Source organism: Chlorocebus sabaeus, chromosome 27 (genome assembly GCF_047675955.1).
Source record: "Chlorocebus sabaeus isolate Y175 chromosome 27, mChlSab1.0.hap1, whole genome shotgun sequence".
Taxonomy (NCBI): Eukaryota; Metazoa; Chordata; class Mammalia; order Primates; family Cercopithecidae; genus Chlorocebus; species Chlorocebus sabaeus.
The window spans coordinates 13958891-13983237 of record NC_132930.1 but is presented as its reverse complement, the minus strand read 5'-3'; positions in this window follow the sequence as shown (position 1 = coordinate 13983237).

Sequence of the window (24347 nt, the reverse complement as noted above, 5' to 3'; positions counted from 1 at the left end):
AACAAGAGGATATAACAATTGTAATAATATTTGCCCAACACGAGCTCCCAGATATATAAATATTTAAGCTAAGGAAAGAGATAGGTCCCAATACAATAATTTTGCTATTGCAAACAATGGCAAAAACAGCAATTACTTTCACACCAACCTAATAAATGCATCTACATTGGAAAGGAAGAAGTCAAATTGTCCTTGTTTGCGAATGATATAATATTATATTTGGAAAAACCTAAAGACTCCATCAAAAAACTATTAGAACAGATAAAGTTAGTGAAGTTCAGGACACAAAATTAACACACAAAAGTCAGCAGTATTTCTAGAAGCCAACAGTGATCTTTCTGAAACAAAAATTAAGAGTGTAATTCCATTTTTAATAGCTACAAATAAATTTAAGTACCTAGGAATTAAGAAAGGAAGATGTGAAAGATCTCTGCAATGAAAACTATAAAACACTAATGAAAGAAATGGAATAGGTCATAGTAAAATGGATATTCCATGTTCATCGATATTATTATTTTTATTATTTTATTTTATTTCATTTTTTATTTTGAGGGTTTTTTTTGTTATTATTATTATTATACCTTAAGTTCTAGGGTACATGTGCACAACGTGTAGGTTTGATACATAGGTATACATGTGCCATGTTGGTTTGCTGCACCCATCAACTCATTATTTACATTAGGTATTTCTCCTAATGCTATCCCTCCCCCTTCAATTTATAAGTGAAAACGTGGTGTTTGGTTTTCTGTCCTTGTGATAGTTTGCTGAGAATGATGATTTCCAGCTTCATCTATGTCCCCACAAAGGACAGGACTCATCCTTTTTCCCAGCTGCATAGTATTCCATGGTGTATATGTGCCACATTTTCTTAATCCAGTCTATCATTGATGGACATTTGGATTGGTTCCAAGTCTCTGCTATTGTGAATAGTGCCACAATAAACATACATGTGCATGTGTCTTTATACTAACATGATTTATAATCCTTTGGGTATATACCCAGTAATGGGATTGCTGGGTCAAATGGTAGTTCTAGTTCTAGATCCTTGATGAATCATCACACTGTCTTCTACAATGGTTGAACTAATTTACACTCCCACCAACAGTGTAAAAGCATTCCTATTTCTCCACATCCACTCCAGCATCTGTTGTTTCCTGGCTTTTTAATGATTGTCATTCTAACTGGTGTGAGATGGTATCTCATTGTGGTTTTGATTTTCATTTCTCTGATGATCAGTGATGATGAACATTTTTTCATGTGTCTGTTGGTTGCATAGATGTCTTCTTTTGAGAAGTGTCTGTTCATATATTTTGCCCACTTTTCAATAGGGTTGTTCATTTTTTTCTTGTAAAGTTGTTTGAGTTCTCTGTAGATTCTGGATATTAGTCCTTTGTCAGATGGGTAGATTGCAAAAACTTTCTTCCATTCTGTAGATTGCCTGTTCACTCTGATGGTAATTTCTTTTGTCGTGTGGAAGCTATTTAGTTTAATTAGATCCTATTTGTCTATTTTGGCTTTTGTTGCCATTGCTTTTGGTGTTTTAGACATGAAGTCCTTGCTCATGTCTATGTCCTGAATGGCATTGCCTAAGTTTTCTTCTAGGGTTTTTATGGTTTTAGGTCTAACATTTAAATCTTTAATCCATTTAAGTTAATTTTTGTAAAAGGTGTAAGGAATGGATCCAGTTTCATCTTTCTACATATGGCTAGCCAGTTTTCTCAGCACCATTTACTAAATAGGGAATCCTTTCCCCATTTCTTGTTTTTGTTAGGTTGGTCAAAAATCAGATGGTTTTAGATGTGTGGTGTTATTTCTGAGGCCTCTGTTCTGTTTCATTGGTTTATCTCTCTGTTTTGATACCAGTACCCTGCTGTTTTGGTACTGTAGCCTTATAGTATATCTTGAAGTCAAGTAACATGATGCCTCCAGCTTTGTTCCTTTTGCTTAGGATTGTCTTGGCAATGCGGGCTCTTTTTTGGTTCTAAATGAACTTTAAAGTAGTTTTTTTCTAATTCTGTGAAGAAAGTCATTGGTAGCGTGATAGGGATGGCACTGAACCTATAAATTACTTTGGGCAGTATGGCCATTTGCATGATATTGATTCTTCCTATCCATGAGAGTGGAATATTCTTCCATTTGTTTGTGTCCTCTTTTATTTTGTTGAGCAGTGGTTTGTAGTTCTCCTTGAAGATGTCCTTCACATCCCTTGTAAGTTGGCTTCCTAAGTATTTTCTCTTGGTAGCAATTGTGAATGGAAGTTCACTCATGATTAGGCTCTCTGTTTTTCTGTTAATGGTGTAGAGGAATGCTTGTGATTTTTGCACATTGATTTTGTATCCTGAGACCTTGCTGACGTTGCTTATCAGCTTAAGATTTGGGACTGAGACGATGGGGTTTTCTAAATGTAGAATCATGTCATCTGCAAATAGGGACAATTTGACTTCCTCATTTCCTAATTGAATACCCTTTATTTCTTTCTCTTGCCTGATTGATCTGGCCAGAAATTCGAACACTATGTTGAATAGGAGTGGTGAGAGAGGGCATCCTTGTCTTGTGCTGGTTTTCAAAGAAAATGCTTCCAGTTTTTGCCCATTAAGTATGCTATTGGCTGTGGGTTTGTCATAAATAGGTCTTATTATTTTGAGATACGTTCCTTCAATACCTAGTTTATTGAGTTTTTAGCATGAAGGGCAGTTGAATTTTGTCAAAGACCTTTCCTGCATCTATTGAGATAATCGTGGTTTTTGTTGTTGGTTCTGTTTATGTGATGGATTACATTTATTGATTTGTATATGTTGCACCAGCCTTGCATACCAGGAATGGAGCCAACTTGATCATGGTGGATAAGCTTTTTGAAGTGCTGCTGAATTCGGTTTGCCAGTATTTTATTGAGGATTTTCACACCAATGTTCACCAGGGATATTGGTCTAAAAGTCTTTTTTTGTTGTGCCTCTGCCAGGCTTTTGTATCAGGCTGATGTTGGCCTCTTAAAATGAGTTAGGGAGGATTCCCTGTTTTTCTATTGATTGGAATAGTTTCAGAAGGAATGGTACCAACTCCTGTTTGTACCTCTGGTAGAATTTGGCTGTGAATCTGTCTGATCCTGAACTTTTTTTGGTTGGTAGGCTATTACTTATTGCCTCAATTTCAGAGCCTGTTATTAGTCTATTCAGAGATTCCACTTCTTCCTGGTTTAGTCTTGGGAAGGTGTATGTGTCCAGGAATTTTTCCTTTTCTTCTAGATTTTCTAGTTTATTTGCATAAAGGTGTTTATAGTATTCTCTGATGGTTGTTTGTATTTCTGTGAGATCAGTGGTGATATACCCTTTATCTTTTTTTATTGCATCTATTTGGAAGACTTAATATTATTAAAATGTCCACACTGCCTAATGCAATCTACAGATTCAATGCAATTTCTATTAAAATATCAATGACATTTTTCACAAAAATAGAAAAAACAAATCCTAAAATGTATGTGTAATAATAAAAGACTCCAAAAGCCAAAGTTATCCTTAGCAAAAAGAAAATCCTTTTTTATAACTGTTTTCCATTTTTACGTCTTCTTATATCTTCCTATTCTGGAGGAATAACACTACCTCACCTTAAATTATACTACAGGGCTATAGTAACCAAAATCGTGTGGTACTGCTGTAAAACCAAACACATGTACCGGGGGTTCACAATAGAGAACACAGAAATAAATTCATATATTTAGAGCAAACTTATTTTTGACAAAGGTGCCTAGAACATAGATTGGAGAAAGGACAGTCTTATCAATAAATGGAGCTGGGAAACTGAATATTCATATGCAAAAGAATGAAACTAGAATGCTATCTTGCAATGTAAAAACTCGAATCAAAATGGATTAAAGACTTAAACCTAAAACTTTACACTGTGAAACTACTAAAAGAAAACATTGGAGAAACTCTCTAAGACATTGGAATGGGCAAAGATTTCTTGAGCAATAACTCAGAAGCACTTGCAACCAAAGTGAAACTGAACAAATGGCATCATATCAAGTTAAAAAGATTCTGCTCAGCAAAGGAAACAATCAACAAAGTAAAAAGACACAATGGGAGAAAATATTTTCAAACTACCCATCTGACAATGAATTAATAACCAGAATATGTAAGGAGCTCAAACAACTCTGTAGGAAAAATCTAATAATCTGATTTTCTAAATGGGCAGAAGATCTGAATAGATATTTACCAAAAGAAGACATGCAAATGGCAAGCAGATATATAAAAAGGTGTTCAACATCACTGATGATCAGAGAAATGCAAATCAAAACTACAGTGAGATATTACCTCACCCCAGTTAAAAGTGTGTTTATCTAAAAGACAAGCAGTAACAAGTGCTGGTGAGGATGTGGAGAAAAAGGAATTTTTATTTTTTTAATGTTTAATTTTTAATTTTTGTGGGTACATAGTAGGTTTATACATTTATGGGTTACATGAGACATTTTGATATAGACATGCAATACCAAACATCACATCAGGAATCACCTCAAGCATTTATCCTTTGTGTTGCAGACATTCCAATCATTCTCTTTTAGTTATCATACACTATTGGTGGGAATTCAAATTGTACAACCACTATGGGGAACAGTTTGGAGATTCTTCAAAAATCTAAAAATGGAGCTACTACATGGTTCAGCAATCCCACTGTGAGGTATATACCCAAAAGAAAGAAAATTAGTATATCAAAGAGGTACCTGCACTTTCCTGATTGTTGCAGCGCTATTCAACATAGCCACACTTTGGGAGCAACCTAAGTGCCCATCTACAGATGAATGGATAAAGAAAATGTGATAGAAATACACAACATAGAACTATTTAGTCATAGAAAAGAATGAGATCCTGCCATTTGCAACAACATGGATGTAACTGGAGGACATTATTTTAAGTGAAATAAGCTGGGCACAGAAAGACAAACTTCATATGTTCTCACTTATTTGTGGGAGCTAAAACTTAAAACAATTGAATTCCCAGAGAGGGAGAGAAGGGGTGTTGTCATAGGCTGGGAAGGGTAATAGGGGGTGGGGGAAAATGGAGATGGTTAGTGAGTACAAAAGAATAATTAGAAATAATGAATAAGACCTAGTATTTGCTAGCACAACAGGTTCACTATAGTCCAAAATAATTTAATTGTACATTTCAAAATAACTAAAAGAATATAATTGGAATGTCTGCAACGCAAAGGATAAATGTTTGAGGTGATGAATATCCCATTTACCCTGATGTGATTATTTTGCATTGCATGTCTATATCAGAATATCTAATGTAACCCATAAATATATACACCTACTATGTAACCACAAAGGTCAAAAATTAAACATAAAAAATAGAACTACTAATAATTTCAACATTTATTTATTATTTAATCCACTAATATACTTACAATAATTTTAGAATTGCTATACCTACACCACTATGACAAACCCACACAAAAGATTCCAAGTTTTATTTGCTCTTTTTTCCTGAGTGCAAGAGTGAGTATTTAGTCAAATTTTGTGTAAAAATGTCCTTAAATTTGCTCTTTCATGCCTTTTCTTCCTTTAGTGTGATTATTTTATTGATTTGAAAATAATGAGTTTGTTTTCAGCTTATTTTCTGAGTATTTTTTTCAGCCTTATGATATAAAGTTATGTTTTGAATATGCAGAACATTAACATGCTTCCAAAAGTCAAAGTATAGAAAAGTTATATCCAGAATTGTATCATCCCTCCACCAAGTTTTCTCATTCTCTATAGGTAAGCAACGTCATCATTTTCTTATTTATCCTTCCTGGTTCATTTTTGTAAAGATTATCAGATTTTAGTTTTTTATTTATTCATCTTTCTTAAACAAAAGATAGCATTGTATATCTATGTTTATATGGATATAGAAAGATATACCTGCTCTGTGCTTTTTTCACTTTAATAATTGTTCTTTAATATATCTTGGTAACAACCCCGTAAAGTCATAGAGAAAGCTTTCTTTTGCTTTTACAGCTGCATAATACACCATTGTGTGTAATAAGTACTTTAGTGTTTATGGCTATGCATAGGAACTACTAAAAGAAAATGCTTCTTTATTTTCTGTCCTTGAAAGAAATCTGTGTTTGGAAATTTGAGTAACAGCTAATATTTTGCCATCACAAAAAATATGAAATGTATACACGGATTTTCATATTTTTGGATATGTATCATTAGGATAAATTCTCAGAAATAACATTTCTTAATCAAAGAGTAAGTGCATATTAGTTTTCTTAGATATAGTTGGCCAACTGTATCAACAGGTTCCGCAGCCATGGACCCCACCAATCAATGGATGGGAAAAAATAAAGTAATAATAAATAACAATATAAAAAATGCAAATTAAAACAACACAGTATAACAATGATTTACATAGCATTTACATTATATTAGGCATTACAAGTAATTTAAAGATGACTTAACGTATTTGGGAGGATGTGCATAGGTTATACACAAACACTATGTCATTTTATATATGGAAGTTGAGCACCCTCAGACTTTGGTAACCACAGGTATTCTGGAACCAATCCCTTGCTGATAGCAAGAAGCCACTGTATTGCCAAATTTCCCTCTATAGACTTTATACAATTTTTTATTCCCAATGGCATGTCTGAGAATTCTTATATTCCCACAACCTCCACAATAAAAGCTGTAGCATTTGTTTCTCTCCATTAAAATGCTGTGTTCTGAGATGATGTGTCAATTGTACAGGTAGAAAGCTCAGCTCTTGGAAAGAAAAGTTTTTGAGTCTTCGCCAATCTGCTGATTAAGAAGTAGTGTCATCATGTAGTTTTAATTTGTATTTTTCTTATTATGAACATTGGATATATTTTCAAATGTTTAAAAACTATTTTTAGCTTTTTTTTTTGGTCATTTTTCTATGGAATCTTGCCCTTTTTTCTCTTTTTAATAAGTTCTTTGTAGTGGTTTCTAACATATATTACACATTTTCTCCTAACTTACTTATCTTTTGACCTTTTGAACACTTTTCTCTGCACAAAAATTTCTGATGAATTATATAGTGAAATATATATGATTTTTCTTCTATTGTCTCTGGAATTTTTAAATCATAGTTCTAATGCCTATCCTTATACCTATTTTTTCCTATAGTATTTTAAAATTTTGTTTTGTACATTTACATTTTTACATTTTCCACTTTACATTTACATTTCTCTTACATTTGGACTTTATTCTTGTTAATGCTAGAGAAAATTGATGTAATTTTATTTTTTTCAAAATGGCTCTATAGTTTTCCCAACAGCATTTCTTAAAAAGTCTACTTTGCCCTAGAGATTTAATATCCACCTTTTTGATATTCTAGTTTTCCAAATGTAGTTGAGTTAATTTGTGCTTTTTCCATTCTATTTTACTGGTTAATTTACCTGTTCTTATGAAAGCGCCTACTGTTTTTAATTATAGAGGCTTCATCATTTGTTTACTATCTGTAGCATTTGTTTCTCTCCATGAAAATGCTGTGCGACATGATGTGCCAGTTGTACAGGTAGAAAGCTCAGCTCTTGGAAATAAAAAAAGTTACACTTTGTCGTTTTTATCAATAAGACATTTTTAATACTTAGTACTCACCAGACTTTATTATCTGACCCTTATTATTATTATTGTTAAATTGAATCTGAAAGTGTGTCATTTATTATTATAGTTGAAAAAAGGTCTTTTAAAAGGAAGGACGCCAAATATGGTAGATAGAAAACATAGCCTTTTCACAGTTGGCTATAATCTATCCACATTTCAAATAAGATATCAAAGACAGGCTGGGCGCGGTGGCTCAAGCCTGTAATCCCAGCACTTTGGGAGGCCGAGACGGGCGGATCACGAGGTCAGGAGATCAAGACCATCCTGGCTAACCCGGTGAAACCCCGTCTCTACTAAAAAATACAAAAATCTAGCCGGGCGAGGTGGCGGGCGCCTGTAGTCCCAGTTACTCAGGACGCTGAGGCAGGAGAATGACGTGAACCCGGGAGGCGGAGCTTGCAGTGAGCTGAGATCCGGCCACTGCACTCCAGCCTGGGCGACAGAGCGAAACTCCGCCTCAAAAAAAAAAAAAAAAAAAAAAGATATCAAAGACAGGTGTTAATGGGTGCTGTGATTTTAGTATAGAACTAGTTTCTATTTAATGCAGCTGGTGGGTGGTGACTCCAAAAATATAAACAGGCAGAGCTTTGGGGTGACAATCCGGTTAAAAAGAAAAGTTAGGGGCCTGATTTTTGATTGTATAGCTGTCACATTGTTTTCGTTAATTTCATGATGTTTTCATTAGATGATATGGTTATCTACAGTGAGTGAAGGATCCCAGTAGAAATCATGGGGTAAGTGAGATTGCTCAAGAAAACCACAGCTTCACTTCCACTATCTCACATACATAGATTGAGCACCATCAATAAAACTGGAGAGTTTCCTGGAAAACTTTAGGACCTTGGAATCAAGGTAAAACAAAGCTAGGGCAACAGAAAATGTATCATTGCAATATTTGTTGGAATGATATATTGCAAAAAAAAATTGTTCCTATTAATCACAACTGGAAATACCTGTACAGTTTAGCTTGGTCACCTCAGGACAATTTTACCATTCCAGCTGTATTTTCGTATTACACTATGAACTCTTAGAGGTCTGTATTCCGTGAGACTCTTTGAATTGTCAGTGACAGCCAATTCAAACTGGCTTAAGTTCAAAGGAAATATATTACCAAATATTCCAGGGAAGCTGAGGAATGCACACTTTAGCAATGAAATTTTCTACTTGAATCTATTCTGCATGAAGTCCACTTGGCAGACAAGATGACTGTTCGCAGTTCCAGGCTTCCATCCTCCTAGTTTAACAACCACAGTAGAAAACACTTCTTTATTTTCTGTCCTTGAAATTACTGAAAAAAGACTTTGTCTGACCTTGCTTGGCTCATATGCACACCCTTGGCTCCTGCCACGGTTACATGTGCATTCGGTATCCTGAAAGGTGATTTTCTCAAGCAGAAGAAGCTGGCAGACACAAACAAGAAGTCTACTTCAAAGACTGAGTCAAATCTGGGTTACCTTTGTATCCCTCCTCTACAGGTGTTCAACCTCACAGATTTTTAATCAATGGATGCCAGAGGAGCAAAGTAGCATTGTCACTGATGAATTTATTTAATATGAAAAGAGGCCAAGATATGTTACTAGAAAGAAAGAGGTAAAATGAAAGCAGAGAAGACTGGCAGGTAAGAGAGTAGATGTGAAGAGAAGGGGAAAACATACACAAAGTGAAAAATAAGGTGAAATTTGTCCTTGCTTTGTTTTATGTGCTTGTACAGAGAGTCAGTAAAAACCATGGTGACTTTATTCATGAGAGAATTTTAAAACCATGCATAATTATTGTGACCACATTTAGAGAGCCTTTATAAAATGCCAGTGAGTTTATCCAGTTCTTCTCATGAGTTGGTTGTTGTTAGCAGTGGTATGTCTGTTACATTGTTACAATGTTATGTAACAGTAGATATTTTAATGGACAAACCCAGTGGGTTTTGTATGCATATGTTAACTATAATTGCTGTTGTTTTACAGATGAAGATTCTGGAGATAATTAAATTGGAATGCTAAGGTTATTTAACAATGATATGCTAGAATTGGTAGCCAAGCCTTTCATCACCAATCCTCTCACCCAGTGCCGGAACTCACCCATTCCTGTCAGTGAAAGCACAAACCAACACTGTGGAGGTAATATACAGATGGCAACATGCCCTCCTCTGCCCAGATCAACCATGGTTAGCCTCATATCCTCCAGGAGACAGAACACAGGAGACACTCACATACGTGCAGTCATGCAAACATAGCTACTAAAAGCAAAGCATCACTGAGTAATGGAGTGTTGACTGCTGATTTGGAGATTCAAAGGGGTTAAATCACATTGTGCAATCTGCAACATTATTTGGCTAAACAACTCTTTTCTCCTGAAGCCCTAATGCACCCTGAGGCTCAGGTCCATCACCTAGGAAGCTTTTCGAAAATATTTCAACAAAGAGGAGACTTTTGCTACAAAGAATTCCAGTACCCAAGCCAAGGAAATACAACTTTTACAAATAATAAAAATGATGATAAATTACATATATGTAGCCAAGCATGTTTATTGCCAACCACCAGGCAATTTTGTAGGATTATTACATTTAATGCTTAGAATATTCCTATGACATTGTTGCTATTGTTATTTTTATTTCTGTTGCCTAAAGTCACATATTAAGTGGAAAAGCTGAAATGTAAACTCTAGTTTAGTCTAAATACAATGCCGTGTTTTTTGTCCAAAGCAGAGTACTTTTTTATATATGTAATCCACAAATTGGCATGTAAAAACCTCCATTTTACATAAAATATGCATTTCTCTAGGCATTTTATTTAGGTCTCTGGAATATTGTGATTAAACTAAATAAGCAGTTAAAGACCTAATCTCTTGATGTCTTTAGCGTTAAAGACAAATATGGTCAAAACACTTTTTACATTTGGTAACTCAGTTGACTATCATCATAGACCTGTTAGGAAGGCACTTTTGTAGTACCTTTTACTGGAGAAGAAATAATGAATTCTAAATCCCAACTTCTCTAACTCTGCCATAAAAAGTAGGCTAGCTGAAGTTCTCCAGTGAAGTTGAGAGATGATCATAAAAACTCATCTGAGGGTTGCATTCACAGGTGCCTATTAAGATGTATGGGGGATTTATACATCTGCCTCAATAGGATCAAAAGAACAGGAGAGTTAAGACAGTATCAATTAACAGAAGGAAGCACTTCTTAAGAGCCATGGGGAGCGTGACAACCAATTTTCATTCCTTTAGCATTTTAAATGTCCTATTTCAAATCCTGTCTCTCCTGTATAAATTATGTGGGTGAGGTGGAAACACAAATTCACTTAGAGCAACCAACTATTTTTCAATCTTTTTCCTACTTGGGTTACTTTTCCCTCTTAGAATTTTCCTTCTGAAGTTCATTCACTTTGACAAGAGACAAAAGCAAAAAGTTTTAATTGTTCAATTTCCTGTCTACCACTTAGAAATTGAAAATTCTTATTCCATTGAACCCTCCTTTTTTTAATATTTTTATTTCTTGCCCAAACACAAATGACTACGATTGCCATTATATTTGTTCCAGGGCTCAGACCTTGGTGCTTTAGGATTTTTAATATTGTTTTTATAGTTGTGGGCAACTCTATTCAAAGGAGCCTCCTTTGTTTAAGTCCCTTTTTGGGGTACATCTTAGAGCTCCCTGTGCACCAATACCAAGTTTTGTTTACGTAATTCAAATCCTTCTTCACCTAGATGATTGCCAAATAGAAACTGAAAGTCTTAGAGGACTAAAAATACTTGGTGAAAAATCAGCAGGTTTGCAGTGTCTTCGACTATGGAAACTTGGATAAAATGTGAACAGGAATCAAATTTTAGGTCAGGACAAACATTAAGAGGACAAAACAAGTAATATTGAGCAGCAAAATGCATAGCATTGCAAAACAATGGGTGTCAAAAAAGCCTTAGTTCAAATCCAGGGTTAGCACTTGGTAACTACCTCATCTTGCTAACTTGCTGAATTTCTCTCATCCTCCATCTTTTAATGTGTACAATGGAAATAACAGTAGCCCCTGTCTTCAAAGATCTTAAAAGGATTAAACAAACTAATACCTATGAGGCATTTTGAACAATCTCTGACACATATTAAGAGCATAATATAAAATAAGTATGCCCATGTAGATATTTGTAGTTGATTGGATAAGAATCATACTTGAAAAGGGATTCCCTACAAAGAAGGTCCCTGGGTGTTACTCAATTCAAGGGGATAGCCATTGGGAAGTTCTCTTGGCAACTAGGTTAAAAATTTAGTGCTAATGTCTAGATCTTGTATATATTTGGTTTGCCCTCATGATCCCTCAAGGCCTTATAATGTTTTCTGAGGCAGATGTGGAGAATAATATGTGAATTCTTCTTCTGCTGTTTTCACAGATGCAGAGAAATCTGGAGAACTGGAGCATAACAGAGTTAGAGAGTACATTTTCCCCAGCAAGTGGAGAATATTAAGAGACTTGTTATGAAGAGGCAAAGACAAGAGTCATCACTGTCTAAAAAATCTTTCTCTAAATAACCCAAGCTCAAGTCACATGCCCATTATTTCTTAGGACCACAGAAGAGTGCTATAAAAAACTCCATGTAAAGAGTCATGTCTTGGCCGGGGATAGTGGCTCATGCCTGTAATCCTAGCCCTTTGGGAGGCTGAAGTGGGCAGATCACTTCAGGTCAGGAGTTCACGATCAGCCTGGGCAATATGGCAAAGCCCAATCTCTACTAAATATACAAAAAAATTAGCCAGGCTTGCAGGTGCATGCCTGCAGTCCTAGCTACTCATGAGGCTGAGGCATGAGAATCACTTGAACCTAGGAGGCGGAGGTTGCAGTGAGCCAAGATCACACCACTGCACTCTAGCGGGGGTGACAGAGCAAGACTCTGACTCAAAAAATAAATAAATTAGTTAATTAATTAAAGAGGCATCTCTTAAAAACTCTGTAGAGAAAAGGTGAATTATGTATCCCTTTTTTTTTTTTTTTTTTTTTTTTGCCGTAAAGCTGGCTAGTATGTGCTATGGCATTAATGCTAAAAGACAAGGTATGGTGATTGACTTGAAGCTCTGGTTGCTTGAGGGTCTTCCATACCACAGCATTTTCCAACAGAGGTAATTTTATACTTTTCACATGATTATTTCATTAATAACTATGTCTTCCAATCAGCCAAAAGTACCATGACAGTATAGACCCTGTCTTACTGTATCATTTTATCTCCAGTAGCAAACTTGGTGCCTGATATTTAATACATATCCCATAAATATTTGCTGAATGAATTAATAAATTAATAAAAGAGAATATATAACTCTGTCATCTATAATTCCCCCCAAAATGTTCATACAACTGCACATATCAAATAACATGGATTTTAGTTGACAATTGTTCATATGTGCCACAAATAAAATAGTGAGGAACTTTAAAACCAGGAGACATAATTAGGAACCACTATAGAGGATTTGTTAGTCTGTAAAGAAATGGCCAGTCCAGAGCTACTCAAGAAAGCATGTTTCTACTCTTTTGTGTTTGAGGCAGGAGCTGTTTTGTGATTGTTTTTTCTTTTACTATCGCTATTTAGGCTGGTACAATTGCAAAAACCACAATTTTGCACCAACCTAATAAAAGTATTCTACATTAAAGAATATTTTTTAAAAGAAAACAAGAATAAACAACTAAACTTTTACTCTGTTAAATAAAACAAAAGCTACAGTAAAAATACAAAATCTATCTTGACAACACCACTACAGAGGTCCACATTTGACTTATAGATGTGACTTATTACCATATTAAAAAAAGTTTTATAAAATTATCCATCCTCAGACATTGTAAGATAACATATGAGAATCTGAATTTTTTTTCTTTTGGTAAGTTGGAATGTCTGACTACCCTGAACTGTCTTCCTGGGTGACACCCATCTACTCAGAGTAGTTGCTACTCTTTTTCAACAGAGGGTCAGGGTCACAGGTTCTCCAATTTCCCTAAAGTTTCCTCTACTTCTTATTGCCTTGTCTAAACCAATGCAGGGGTCCATCCTGCAGACACTGACCCAATGACGCATGAATAACATACACTGACACAGATATTCTGCCTGTTAGTCCTGCTAAGGGTCTGGGCCCCTCACACACCCATGGAGGGTGCTGTAAAAAGTAGCAGCTGTGGCCCTGACTAGCTGGCCCTGCCAGCATTTATTCAGCATACATTAAATGACAAAGACTTTAAGCCAACACACCTGTAGGTAATTAATTTGGTCGCCCTTCCTCTGAGAGAGCCATCCTGCCTGCAAATGATCATAGGTTAGTTTTAGGACCACATGAGTAAACAAGTTATTTACATAAACTCCCTTATATTCCTTTGTACCCACCTTAAGCTATTTACTTAAGGATTAGGCTGCCTTCAGCCAGATCTATTACTGGAGCTTATGTAAACCCTCCAGCCTTCCAAGAAGGTCTGTGTCTATATCTTATAACTTCATCTTAAAATTTTTCCAGCTACACTGACTGATCCCCTACAAACCAAGACAAAATTTCAGCTGTAATATTGAAAACAAATGAGATAATCATAGGATTTTTGTTTTTAATTATCTTTGGTGATAAAAACTCAATTAACTAGGCATTAAAGAAACATACCTCAGAATAATAAGAGCCATCTATGACAAACCCACAGCCAATGTCACACTGAATGGGCAAAAGCTGGAATCATTCCCTCTGAGAAATGGAACAAGACAAGAATGCCCACTCTCACCACTCGTATTAACATAGTACTGAAAGTCCTAGCCAAAGCATTCAGGTAAGAGAAAGAAATAAATGCCATCCAAATAGGAAAAGAAGAAGTCAATCTCTCTTCACTTACAATATTATTTTGTACCTAGAAAACTCTAAAGACTCCACCAAAAGCCTTCCAGAGCTAATAAACTATTTCATTAAAGTTCAGCATACAAAATCAATGTATGAAAATCAGTAGCACTTCAGTACACAAATAATATTTAAGCTGAGAGTCAAGTCAAGAATACAATCCCTTCTATAAGAGCCACAAAAATAAGACAGATAGAAATATATTTATAAAGGAGGTGAAAGATCTCTACAAGGAGAATGACAAAACACTGTTGAAATAAATCATAAATGACACAAACAACTGAAAAAAAATCCAAGCTTATAGATTAGAAAAACCAATATCATTAAAATGGCCATACACCTAAAGCAATCCACTGATTTTCTATAAAACTACCAATGTCATTTTTCACAGAATTAGAAAAAAACTATTCTAAAATTCATATGGATCCAAAAACAATGCCTGAATAGCTGAACCTAAGCAAAAAGAACAAAGCCAGAGGCATCACTTCAAACTACACTGCAAGGCTACAGTAAGCAAAACAGCATGATACTAGCACAAAAACAGACACGTAGACAAATGGAACGGAATAGAAAAGTCAGAAATAAAGCCACACACCTATAGCCATCTGATCTTCAACACAGTCAATAAAAATAAGCAGTGGGAAAAGGACTTCCTATTCAACAAATGGTGCTGGAATAGTTGGCTAGCTGTCTGCAGAATGAAACTAGACTCTCTTTCACCTTATACAAAAATTAATTCAAGATAAATTAAAGATTTAAATGTAAGACCTCAAACTATAAGAAACCTAGAAGAAAATCTAAGACCCACCATTCTGGACATTGGCTTTGGGAGAGAATTGATGATTAAGTCCTCAAAAGCAATTGCAACAACAACAACAACAAAAATTGAGACGTAGGACCTAATTAAACTGAATAGCTACCACACAGCAAAAGGAACTATCAACAGAGTAAACAGACAACCTACAGAGTCGGAGAAGATATTCACAAACTATGCATCTGACAATGGTCTAATAAAGGAACTTAGCAAGCAAAATTCAACAAGCAAAAAACAAATAACCCCATTAAAAAGTGGGCAAAAGGCAAGAATAGATACTTCTCAAGACAAGCTATACAAGTGGCTAACAAACATATGAGAAAATGCTCAACATCACTAATCATCAGAGAAATCCAAATAAAAACCACAATGAGATACTGTCTCATACCCATCGGAATGGTCGCCCTTCCTCCGAGAGAGCCATCCTGAAACAGCAGATGTTGATGAGACCATGGAGAAAAGGGAATGCTTATAAACTTCTGTAGGAAATGTAAATCAATTGAGCCACTGTGGAACACAGTTTGGAGATTTCTGAAACAACTTAAAACATAGCTACGATTTGACCCAGCAATTCCATTACTGGGTATATATCCCAAAGAAAAAAAAAATCATTCTACCAAAATACACATGCACTTGTGTGTTCATCACAGCACTACTCACAATAGCAAGGACATGGAATAAATCTAGGTGCCTTTCAACAGTGTGTTGAATAAAGAAAACGTGGTACATATGCACTATGGAATACTACACAGCTACAAAAATGAAAGAAATCATGCTTTTTCCAGCAATAGGGATGCAGCTATTGGCCATTATCCTAAGTGAACTACCACAGGAACAGAACCAAATACCACATATTCTCACTTATAAGTGGAAACTAAATATTGGGTCCTCATGGGTATAAAGAGGGCAATAATAGGCACTGGAGACTTCCCGTAGGGACAGTGGAACAGGGACAAGGGTTGAAAAAGTAACTGCTGGGTACTGTGCTCACTGCCTGGATGAAGGGAATCTTTTATAATGCAAACCTCAGCATCACACAATATGCCCACATAGCAAACCTGCACATGTATCCCTTGAATTTAAAAGTTGAAATTATTTCCAAATGTTTAAAAACTAAAAATAATATTGATGCAATATCAAAATCATTATACCTGGCATAATGTATTCATATATCCACACATTTCTTAGAGGCATTTAAAGGTAGGTAAAAGAATATATATGTGTGTCAGACATATTCTTACCAGACTGCATGAGATTTAACATATGGAATTTTAGAAAAAGTTTTAGGCTGAGACTTTAAGCATGCAGTTCCTTCAAGGAGCTATAAATTTAACCACCTATACAACTGAACCTTTCCAAATGTAAAAGCTCTTTCATACACCAACCTCATGGAAGCTGCGTGTTTTTAGTTAGAGGATTGGAAGGCATAAAGAAGTAATTCGTGCTATTAAAAGGATCAGAATTTTAGGACCGGGGAACTTTAGGTAGGTTCTAGTCTAACTGTATTTCCTACATTTTGTTTTTTACTTTTTCTTTTTTCTTTTCTTTTGCCTCTTTCTCATTGCAGAAAGGTGAAGTGTCTTGCCTAATATCACGCAAAGTTATGACTAAAAGAATGGATTTGAGATATTCGAATTATTTGAGATATTCAGATAAAGACAAGTGAAGCTCTTTTAGTGGGTGTAGAGTGTCCCAGTCAAGAGAGAATGACTGCATGTCAGCATGTATTAGGAAAGGAAAATGTGTTAACATCAGTGATCAAAGTTGCCATCTCAGAAAGCTAAGAAAATACAAGTAATTAAGCCTAAAGGAAGTAGAATGAAAAAAACAGTGGAATTTGGTCAGGAATAAGTGAAATAGATTATAGAGGTATAATATTAAAAGAGGGCGTTTTTAAACTTTTATTTTAAGTTCAGTGGTACATGTGTAGGTTTATTACATAGGTACACTTGTGTCATGGGGGTTTGTTGTACGAATTATTTCATCACCCAGATATTAAGCCTAGTACCCATTAGTTATTTTTCCTGATCTTCTCCCTCCTCCCAACCTCCACCCTGAGAGACCCCAGTGTGTGTTCTTCCCCTCTTTGTATCCATGTATTCTCATCATTTAGTTCCCACTTATAAGTGAGAACATGCAGTATTTGGTTTTCTGTTTCTGTGTTGGTTCACTAAGTTTAATGGTCTCCAAGACGTGGAATCAACCCAAATGCCCATCAGTGATAGACTGAATAAAGAAAACGTGGTAGATATACACCATAGAATACTATGCAGTCATAAAAAGTTGGTTTTTTGAAGGTGATAAACACCTAGAAGACTGACCAAAATAAACATAAAGAAAAGATACATCACTAAAACAGTAAGGAAAAAATAGATACCAACTGAGATACCTCAGGTATTAAAATCTTAGCAATAGAATATTATTTTTAAAGTCATGCCAAAAAATTAGAGAACGAACGTGATTTTCTTTTAAATCCTTTACAAACATTAAAACTAATACAAGAAAAAGTGGCTATCTGAATAGCTATACCTGCTAAAGGAACTGAATCTTGTAATAAAAATAAACTTTTCTACAAAGAGAATACACCAACTGAGATATTATTACTAATGAATTCTTCCAGGCATGTGGGCATGGGCCTATAGTCTCAGCTACCTGGGAGGGTAAGGTGGGAGCAGGGTTTGAGCCCAGGATTTTGAGGCTTCAGTGAGTTAATGATCATGCATAGCACTCCAGTCTGGGAGACAGAGCCGGACCCTGTCTCTAATAATAATAATAATAATAATAATAATAATAATAATAAATAAAGAGTACAGAATAAAAAACAGAGCATAGGAAGTATGGGAATAATTTGGAGTATTCTGATACGAAGTGAAAGGTGTATGTTCACCTTATCACTAAAGTTTCTACTCTATAAGCAGCATCTCTCCATTTTCTCCACCCATCAGTCCCTGGCAAGTTGGTGCCAATCATAATCCCCAAAGACACAGTTCCAAACACCATAATGTTGAAATCCCAAAGGATCAAACTCTCTAAAGTCTAAAATTTCTAATGCCTAAAGTCCCAAAAATCATAATCCCAAAGGATTAACATCCTGAATGTTGAAATTCTAAAAGATGAATTATGAGGCAGAGACTAGTGCATTTCGGGTTAGTCATAGGATAGTTGCATCACCTTAGTTACATCATGTTAGGCAAAACTATTAACCTTGTTAATGTCTTGATGTGGAGGTTAAGTATGTTTTATTTGGAAATTAAGTATGATTTAAAGAGATGCATATGGGTTCGAAGCTGACAAGGAGTGGATTTGGACCTAATTTTAGGTCCAAATTATGGACTTAATTTTAGGTGTCAACTTGACTGGATTAAGGAACACCTAGAAACTTAATAAAGCATATTTTGGGTGGGTCATTGAGGATGCCTCCACAGGAGTTCAGTGTGTGAATCTAAATGGACTAGGTGGGGAAACTCTGCCCTCAGTGTTTGATGGACACCACAGAATTTAACAGGGGCCACGAAACAACAAATATAGAAGGCAAATTGGTTTCTCTCTGAGAGCTGGAACAGACTTTTCTGCTGCTGCCTTGAACACAGAACTTCAGTCTCTCTGGCCTTCAGATTCCAGGAGCTATATCTGTGTCCCCACCACCTCGGGTCTTGAGACTTTTGGCGGCAGACTGAGAGTGACACCATCAGATTCCTTGATTTTTAACATAAAAACATTAAAACTTCCTCAGTAAATAAAGAGATGTCTTTTTGTTCCTCTGCATTATGAAAGATAAAATTTCTCAAGATCTCATCTCATTGGGCTACTGCATATACAGTGGTGATTCATTGAACTTTTTGATTGATCGTATCAGACGGCTTACATTATCCATCATGGTATTTCAAATGACCACAGTTATAAAGTTGGGTACACACAACTGTCAACTATAGTGATATACATTTATACATTTCACTTTTTGACCTACTTCTTTAGGGATACGGTTTGTCTACTCATAACCATTATGCCTGTATGACTGTTCCAAATATACCTGGGAATTTATGCTTGCAAAAATATGTATGTTATTACTGCCTATTTCATTATGTCAGGTAGCCTATGAAGTGTTCTGTCATGTTTTTATATGTTTCTCAAATAAGTGCTCTTTTAAAAATATAAATAAGTGTTTTTTAAATATTTTGTTTCATTATTATTTCTAGAATTCTATTTTTGGAATTTTGATCCTCCAGGATTGGGACTTTTGAGATGTTAGACTTCAAAGATTTTGATATTTTGGGATTTCACCATGCAGGATTATGACCCAAACCCCTGGCAACAACCATTTTATTCTCTATATCAATGAATGTTTTTCCTTTTTCATTCAGGCCTTCCTTAGCTTGATAAGCTTTGATGGGAGCATTATATGGATTCATGTTACCTTTTAGGGTAGAGCGATGGCATAGGACCCAACCAGGACAGAGTAACAGATGGTATCAGTGGTATTGAAAGCTGTTTGCCAAAGTCATATATTTTATATTAGCAAGATCTGGAAAGTAGACTCGTGAGTCATTATCCCGTTGCTTTATCATTCCTAGAGTTTGGTTTGAAATGATTTTTTCCTAAGTAACCCCAGTGAAAATTAAACTTTACCAAGACGTTCTTTTCATTTTTAAATTGAAATGAATCCAACACATTTTATTAAGCACCTGCTGAGACTAACTCCTCTGTGATGAATGCCAAAGAGAGAAGACAACTTGCCCTTGAAAATCCTGGGGTTAGAGAGAATCTCTCAGCCATGTTTCCTTATCCATAACATGAAGTTAGTTTCGTCTAGCCCTAACCTCTTCATATTTCTGTGACAGAAAAAAGATGATAATGCAAATCAATTTCTAACCACATATATAGGACAATGTAGGTATCAAAGAGGAAAAAAGAGTTTTAAATGTGGTTTGAAGTTTAGACTCCAGGCAACTCAAAGAGATAGAAATAAATTTGAATGGAAAAAGGATGAAAGAAAAATTGGCTTAACATTTTAGAGGATTCGTGTTGGAGGTATACTGAAAACTTTGGTTAAATAAAATAGAGTCCCTTTAAAAAAGACTTTGGATATTTGGCTATGAAATTAGACGTAAAACCGATAGGTAATGGATTACTGAGAAAGGGTACAATATCAAAAAATTTGTGTTTGAAGAAAACAGTAACTAAATAGCACTATGGATGAGTAGGTGGGCAAGGATAAGTAAATAAACTATAAGTTTTTCCTCTTTAGGCTTGAACTAGCATGTTCTCAGAATATATGGGAACAGGGAAGAATGAAAAGAATTGTCATCAGAGAAAATGTGGAGAATATGATATATTTTATACATTCAAGTAAGTGACAAAGAAGAGAAAGGTGTTTTATCAAGTGGAATAAGGAAAGGATAAAGCAAGGACAAATTTGTTATATTAAAAGTGCTGGAAAATATCCCTGTGGAGATGTCCTCTAAGTCAAATTGGAAACTTATAGGACATAAAGGTTTAGACCACAGATTGAATACGATTCTGCAGTCTGTGTCATTCTGGCTATTTGTCTTTGGGGAATTTTACTATAAATATAACTTTGTGTTACAATAAGTGCTGAAAATAATTATTGGTGAGGTATTAGCATAAGAATGATAAAAGAGACCAAGAAAATGAACTTGTGGAAGGGGCTCAGGTGGAGCAAGAAAAGTATGGGTCCAATGACCAGGCTGTGAAGAACACCCAGGAAATAAAAAGAGTACAGAATACAAATAAGAGGAACACAAAATGAGCAGAAATTTGGAAGTACATATATGGAGACAGGGAAGCAAAGGGAAGGAGAAGAATCTAGAAGGAACATATAAGAGTGAAAATGGTATTGAGAGGTTGAGGCAGATAAGAATAACTCACTCAAAGTGGCTAAAATATTATCATGAGAGTTTAAATGTAATTGTGGGAAAAGAGACTATAAAGTTGTAAGTTAAAACGTGAACAATAAGAGAAATGGAAACTGAAAGTTTATAGCGTTAATTTAAGAAGGTCAGGACAATAGTGTATGCTTGGAATCTTGGAAGTTACAAGCATTTGAAAGCCGTCTAACTTTTGGATTGCCCTCACATTTCTTTTATCACTTGTGGAGATAAAAGTAACTTCATCTTGGATACTAATCCATGACTTCTAACCCCCAGGCCCCTGAGTGCTTTCTGATTCCTATGTTATTTACTGTCCTTAGTACAGAACATGTCAACCTTGATGTTTTTGCACAAATTATAGATTATAATGCACACAGCATTCTTGCCTGTTATGGAGAGTTCTTTGAAAATTGTCTTCCTGAAGCACAAGCACCCTTTCCCTATGGTATATAAGCCCTGGGTCTCAGAATTAACACTGTGGGGATCTATTATACCTGTCTTGCTGCCACACAAGACTATGCTCCTGTCTGTAAGTTCCCCCAACCAAACATCCTTTGTCGACAAACTGGATGCGTCTGCCTTATTTTTTGGTTTCTCAGCAACTTCAACACTTGGGGGCTGTTTTGTATATATAGCTCTTTTATTATATTCTATGTTTGAAAAAATCTGTGATTCTTCATTGTTGCATAATTTACTGTAAATGGTATATTTGATATTGTAAAGTTTTGTCCTAAAGGGGACAAAAGAATAAGAGAAACTGAGTTTGAGGATGCTTATTCTATCCCTCATACGGTACTGATTCATTTACTTCAGGAGGCATGATTATCCCATGACTATAAGCAAAAGCTCCTGACTCAGACTGCCTGGGTTTGAAAGTTGTCCCTGCAGCTTTTCAGATGTATAATCATGAAAATGTCAACGTAATGCCTTAGTTTTCTCATCTATAAAATGGGGGTAATAATATTGCCTGCCTTATGGGATGTTATGGACGTAAATTGAACTAATACAAATGGAACACTTAGAAGAGTATGTTGTACACAGTGAGCGCTCAATAAATGTTTGTCATTATTACCAGATAGCTCACCTACTTCTCAAAGTAATCCTTATGCCTTAAAATCTTTTACTTTTTCAATATGGTTCACTTAATACTTTTATTCAATGTATCATATAATAAAATAGGTGTTTATAGGTCTGTAAATCAGTCTCCTAAACTTAAGTTATTAAATTGGGTTGTCCGAATATTGGCTAAAATAAATCTAAGCACACCATGGCATTCACTATATGTATCTAATTTTGAATCATATTACTCATAATCTTCTAATATAGATTGAAAATGATGGTAATAAATACAAGTTATATTTAAAATAATAATCTAAAGTGTAGACAAATATGAGTAATATATATGTAATAGGTCTTTATTAATTTATCATTTTATAACCCTAGTTGCCTTGAAGGTATATGGGTTTAGTTTACTAAAGGCCCCTTTGTAAAGGTGAGCACTGTTTATTAAGATACATTAGGTGTGTGAAATGAGTTGAAATGTTCTTTATAATAAGAAAAAGATAAGATGGAGGAAAGGAGGGGAAGGGGGAAAGTAAATGGGTAGAAGGAAAAACACAGAAAAACCAAACAAAGTTGCAAATGCCTTTCATTCTGTAGTGTGATCCTCTCTATCACACCTAAAACATCATTGAATTTTATTTATTGAATAATTCTTGTCTTTTATTTAATATTCACATTAAAGCAAAACAAATAGACTCTAGGTAACTTAAGTGAAAAAATTCTTGAAGCACTTTTCAGTAGTTTACAAAATCTCTGGGAAGCTGAAGAAACTATGTCTGAAAATAGGCACAAACAAATGAAAGCTGAATGGACCAAATCAAAACCAAATCACACCACAAAATTCATAAACTACTGCTTCCATAGATCCATAAATGCAGCTGTCAGGCATGTGGTTGCCACCACTGGTCCAGGGAATTGGATTCTGATGCTGACGGTTTTCACGATGCTGAGCCTGGAGCTGGGTGTTACTGCTACCGCTCATTTAGAAATGACTTCTCCACCACCTGTACTTCTTTGTGTCACTGGCTCCATGTGTAGATACAATTGACTGGACAAACCAGTACTTTATTCTGCCCATACACTAGCTGCCAGAAATTAAAAAAAAAAAAAAAAATCTCATAGATGGGCCTTAAGCATGTCATCAAAGCAAAAGTGTCATATCCTGGAAAATCTATAGAAATGTCTATTAGACCTTCTGGACATCTAGTTAATTTTGTTGATGACACTTGGGAAGGAAATGTTCATGTAAGTGAAGTAAAGTTTGTCATGAACATATATGACCCTGACAATGTACATCCTCCTGGGAACCCACAGAAATCTTGGGACGGACTTTGGACAGACCTAGGTAGCAGAATCAAGGGTTCAAAGATGTCAAGGAGTTGTTTTATGTTTGTCTGTTTTTTCCAAGGGTGTGGACTGAAGACATTGTTAGTATGTGTCTCCCACTTGGAAAGACAAAGTATTGTGTAGAGATTCATGCTGTGAACTTTTTTCCAAGAAGCAACATAGGAACTTAAAAAGGAAAACTGAAAGAACCACAGACCCTTTGAAAGAAGTGACCAGCAGCAGCCTACACCATAAGCCAGGAAGAAAACTGTGAGGCCCAGAGAGTGAGAGGGAGAGAAACTGCGTGTGTGATATACTCTCCCACTGGTGAACCTGGCAATCCAGGTTAACCCTATGCAGTGCTGGAGCTGATTTAGTGAGTGGCAGGGAGTATATGAGGAGGGATGGCACTGGGATATACTTCGAATGCACTCTCAGACTCCAGCAGGATCACGAGAAAGACTTTCCTGATTCTACTTTACAGGGGACCTCACAGAAGTCAACCAGTTAATTCAGGCAGTGGTCGTAGGTTGAGAGGAGCTCCCAACTGAGATATACAACATAATCGTGTACAGAAATGAATCCCCCTGGTCAGAACCAAGGAACGAGTGGGGAGTGTGCTATAGCCATGGGCAATACTGGCTACATGGATGAACCTAGAGGGGCATGGTGTGAATGACAATTCTGTCTTCCTGGGAATGGCGTATGGCCTGGGGTATTTTTGAGTTCTGACCACAGGCTGCCTGGAACCGCAGTAGCTGCTGCTAATGGAACACTGTGGGTGTGAGATCTGCTTTTCTAAGTGACTGGCAG